The 5398-nt window shown below is 35.0% G+C and overlaps 1 pseudogene; it reads left to right on the top strand.

Moving 5' to 3' along the window:
- The first annotated feature begins 1315 nt into the window (after nucleotides 1–1315).
- LOC147427354 (uncharacterized) lies at nucleotides 1316–3030 on the top strand (annotated as a pseudogene).
- Nucleotides 3031–5398: the final 2368 nt, after the last annotated feature.

Raw genomic sequence — 5398 nt, 5'->3', positions numbered from 1 at the left:
ACCTCTCTCGCAAAAGCACCGAAACTCATATCTGAGATGAGTTTTTGGTGCTCTCGGTTTATTATTTACCCCTTGTCGGTGTCTCTATGAGCGTCGCTATGCAACAAAGAAAATAACGACGCTCATAGCGACACCGTGGATTTTAACTTTGGAGCGTCTCACTGCTAGCGTCGCTAATATGAAGAACCTCTTGTAGTGGTGCGGTGTGCACCAAGGCCATGAATCCATCAAGCCAAACCTTTGGTGTTTTTATTAAGTGCAAGGACACCACACATCCGCTTTCTTCTAGTCTCTTGTTTTGTGAGAATGCACATATATATGTGTTTACTCTCAAGGTAGATTTGTGGCTCTCGTAGTTTGAAACGATTGATATCATAAAGCAAAGAGTTGTCTCCTTGTTTGATGATAGTAATTGAAAAATAGAGTACTTAAATGGGAATGGAGATTGATATATCCAAACAATTACATATTATTGCCATGATGAGCCATGGCTCTCTTTCACCTCCCAAACTTGGGGTACAATTCATGTGTGTACTCATAAAATGTACAATTCATGAGGTTGCATGCTCAATCTAACTTAGCTAAGTATATTTAAGCTAGAAATAATTGAAAATTCAGTGGACTGAATATCATTACGTTCAAAATTAACTGTAATGCTTGTAAATTTGATGCAAGAAGGAGCCTATCAATGATCAGTATGTATTTGATTCAATTCAATAAAGCTGATTAGACATGAAGTTCACAGCATCTAATGTGTCATAAATGTGTGTGCGTATCTTTAGGATATACATTGACCAGTCATTTTAGAGGACTGAATGGTGGTTTCAAAGTAATGCCATTAATTAACATTGAGCACACTAGTACTGCACTAAAATTTTAATTTATAGCTTCCCATACTCAAAATCAACATGCAATTTAGTAACGACGAGGAAATTCATCATATTCCACTCTTTGTGATACACATTTATGAGTTTGTGCTGACCTATGCGCAATTGCATAAAAAATAGGATAAGAAGAAGATTACAAATGATGTAAGTGTGTATATACTTTGTACACATAAAGATATTTGGATTCATAGGGTCTTTATGAAAGAAATTAACTAAACTCTTCTTACTTTTCAAGACACATGTGACATGGCACTGCAAAAATGAAAATGGTGGTATTGTTTCTTTGAAAGCTTCAACCGTAGAGACGTTACTTATATTTTGACCTTTCTTTCTTATATTAAATGTATATGCCATGTGTTTACTTACTTATGTGTTTCTATAGGTGTCTAGCATTGAGCTAGTAGACGCAAAGCATAAATTTTGTGATGATGTGGGAGAGGAGACTCGTGTGGAGATCGAGATTAATTGATTCATTGAAAATTGTGATCCTTTTCATAACTTCATGAATTGATTTTCTTTACAAGAATTCTGTAAAAAAAATAGTACTTTGATGTTCCTAAGTTTGTCTTCATGCTCGCCATGGCGAGAGCTACAAGCTTGTCTTCATGCTCGACACAGCTCCAAGCCTCAGGAGGTAGGCGCGAGTTCATTTTCCCCTGCTCGCTGCCTGCGCTCTCTAATCCGCCATGCCCTCCTTCTCCTTGTTTGCTTTTACACTAAAAACCCCCTATTCATTAAGTGGACGGCCATTCTTATTGCGGGTGGCCACTAGACTCAAGAGCACCACATTTGTCCACCAAGGAAGTACCAAGAATGACATGATTGGCACTCAACAATCCCCTTCTCTTAATCTCATCGTGTATTAGCCCCCCTTTGTGAATTGATTGTCTTTACAAGAATTATGAAAAGAATTTAGTTTTTTCATGTTCCTAAGTTTAAATATTGAGGTCTTGTGAAATGGTTTATCCATTATAGAGACAAGATTTACTCTCTATGTGGAAGAAAACCAAAAATATGGAATCTTCATTGCAGGAGCAGGTAGATGATTTTATCAAGTAATATAGATACATAAAAATTAAACGATCATAAAAAAACATTGTGTACTTGTTTTTTGTCTTCTATAGGAATTTCAGTTTTAAGACCTCAATTTAGATAATGTGGATGGATCTTTTCTGTCTTTTGGAGCATTGTTATCAAATGGCAATGTAAAAAGAGTGAAAGCCATGCCAGAGCAAAGAGAAAGTCTTTTGAGTGACATGCCATTGAAGATAATACCACTAATGGCATATGTGTTTTGTTTTTACACATAACTTAGATTCTCATATATGTTTTATATTTTTTTAAACATCAGTTGGGATATGAGATTGTGGATTCTATTTCATTATCATATCAAGAAAATAATCATGAGGCTTCATGAAAAAGTACTAGAGAGAGAAAGGTGACAATTTCTACTTCAATAAAGTTTTAAATATTCTTTCTTTGACTTGAAGGTGCATAGTTTTTGTTAAAGTTCTTCAAGAAGATTACATATTTTGTTCTAGGGGTTATTGAAGAGATTAGTGCAAAGCTTAAAGAGTCTCTTGCTACTAAGCTTGGAAAAGAATCTTTCAAGAAGATAAAAAAGAAAACAAAGGTAGTATTAAAAGTTACCTTACATGTGTAAGAAATAATCCAAATTTGTTAATACTAAGCTCTTTTTGTTGAATTTTTAAGGATGAAAAATGCTTTGCAGGTGACATATCGAATGTGTATGTTCCAAATTTTGATGAAGTAATTCTTATCTTTTTTATATTTAGTTCTTTTGTTATCATATATATGAAATAAGTTTTCATAAAACCCTTTGTTTATCATAGTAAGTTATTTGTTTATGTAAGTTTCATCTTTAAATGTGGAGGAGGAGGAGACTATTCTCCTTAAATACTTTGACTTGCAGACAATTGATGACATGTATCTAGTTTTAAAAGCTAGTTACTACAAGATTAAAAGGGAGGAGAGGTCTTTTTTTCAGCAAAAGAGAGGTTTGAGTTTGGAGGAAATGAGAGTGAATTTGGTGAGGTGGTGGGTTGATCGTGGGAGGGTTGTCATTGAAAGGTAACTTGATAATGAGTTGACTTTTGATGAAGTGAAAGTCGTTTTTATGTAAGGGCTCAAGTGCAGAACAGACCATGTTGAACATCATATTTCATATTATTTGTCGTTCGCTTGGTGATTGAACCTTTTGTTTTTTTAGAACCAATAGATTATCTCTTTGGAGATGATGATGTTATTTTTTATTTTCAAAGAGATTAAAGTTCAATGTTTAAATGTAGTCACTTTAAATCATAGATTTGACAAGAGTTTCAATAGAAATCTACTTGATTATGAATAGTTTTATTGTTACTTTGGATTGTATGTGATAGAAATGTTGAAAAAGACTTGATCTTGTTTTAGTCAAAGTTGTTAATTTATTGATTAGTGTAATGTGTTTCATAGTGGATGATTCAAAACTGATGCAAAGATGATACATTGATCGGTTTGAAGGCTAAAAAATGATTAATATTTATCTATAGATCAATCAATTTGTTTATTTTTTTGTAAAAAATAAAAATAAAAGTCCATTCAATTTTCTATATGTAAAATTTTGTAGAGCGTCCCTCCAATTTTCTATATAGAAATCTTGTATGGGAGTCCATCAGATTTTCTATATGTATAATGTTGTAGGGTTTCCGTCCAATTTTCTATATAGCAATTTTTTATGGACATCTATCTAATTTTCTATATGTAAAAGTTTCAATGAAAGCCTCATCTAATTTTCTAGATACACTACCTAGGAAATGTTCCATTTTTTCTACCTTGCACTTTTTTTAGTTTTGATTGTATCAATCTAGAAAAGTATATAGAAATTGATTCTCTTTTCTTATATATATAGAAAACGTTTCAAAAGTCTTGTGTTAAAGACTACTGAAATGGAAATGGACATTGATATATCCAAACAATTACATACTCCTGCCATGGCTCTATTTCACCTCCCAAACTTGGGGTACAATTCATGTGTGTACTCATACAATGTACAATTCATGAGCTTGCATGCTCAATCTAGCTTAGCTGAGTATATTTAAGCTAGAAATAATTGAAAATTTAGTGGACTGAACATCATTATGTTCAAGATTAACTCTAATGCGTGTAAATTTGATGCAAGAAGGAGCCTATCAATCAGCAAGTATTTATTTGATTCAATTCAACAAAATTTGATTTGACATGAAGTTTAACAGCATCTAATGTGTCAGGAATGCGTGTGCATAACTTTAGGCTATAACTTTAGGATATACATTGACCAGTCATTTTAGAGGACTGAATGGTGGTTTCTATGCTTTTGTTTTTCAAAGTAAGGCCACTAATGACACTTGAGCACACTAGTACCATAGTAAGAAATTAATTTATAGATTCCCGTACTCAAAATCAACACGCAAATTAGTAACGACGAGGAAATTCATCATATTCCACTCTTTGTGGCAAAGAGAGTGCAGGTTCCATTTGCAGCAAAGAGGGGTCCAGTCGATATTGCTCATCATTCGCAAAGCAAAAGCAACTTCCTAGTTGCACTTGATCACGATTTATGCATGATTAACCTGAAAACCCAAGTTATGCTTAATTAAAAAGTAGGAGAAGGAACTGCAGCTGATCCCAGCCACCTTCCTTTATAATCTTTAATTTGTGCTCAGGTTTCTCAAAGATTCAATCACATGAAATTCCTATCGAGCTAATTTCTATTAACTCAAGTCCTCGCGATCAAAAGTTTAAAGGCGTGTAGAATTCGGCATAGTAAAATTAGTCTGCTCCATATATTATATGCATTCGTTCTGCCAAAGTGGGGGGGGGGGGGGGGGGGGGGGGGGGGGGGAGGGCAAAAACCCCTGAGTTTGAAATGCTCAAAAACCCCGAAAACGACTCGCTATATGCCTCGTTCTCATACCCTGAAAGGTCGGTATGGCCAAAAAAGGCCTCCGGAGCCACTGTCTCGTATAGTGCGAGGAGAGGGGTTGGCAGAGTCCTATCTCGTACGGTGCGAGGAGAGGGGTAGGCAGACTGTGGCTACCCCTCTTCTCGCATTGTACGGGATAGTGCCTCTGGAGGCCTTTTTTGGCCATACTGACCTCTCCGGGTTTCGAGAATGAGGCATATAGCCAGTCGTTTTCAGGGTTTTTGGGCATTTCGGACTCATCTGTGATGTTAAAATTTTGTCATTTTGATCTATTTGAAAGTTGTAATTATAAGTTGAGTCAAAAGAGCTGAAGCAACAAAGTTTTATTAACATGGCTTAAAGGCAAAGGGACTCTGGAGGGTGATGAAGATTCTAATAATGATGGTCCATGCCAATGGTTTCTAGATGTCATGTTATAGGATCATGGTCACATGGAAGTCTACATAGAAGATGAAAAAATTTCAAGCTCCAAGTTTGATCTCACACAAATGTTAGAATAGTTAAAAGGAAACTTGTCTTAGGAGTTATAGATGAGTAAAATGATTATGTG

Source organism: Adiantum capillus-veneris, chromosome 23, assembly GCF_014529385.1.
Source record: "Adiantum capillus-veneris isolate H3 chromosome 23, ASM1452938v2, whole genome shotgun sequence".
Classification (NCBI taxonomy): domain Eukaryota; kingdom Viridiplantae; phylum Streptophyta; class Polypodiopsida; order Polypodiales; family Pteridaceae; genus Adiantum; species Adiantum capillus-veneris.
This window is presented reverse-complemented; position numbering and strand designations above follow the sequence as displayed.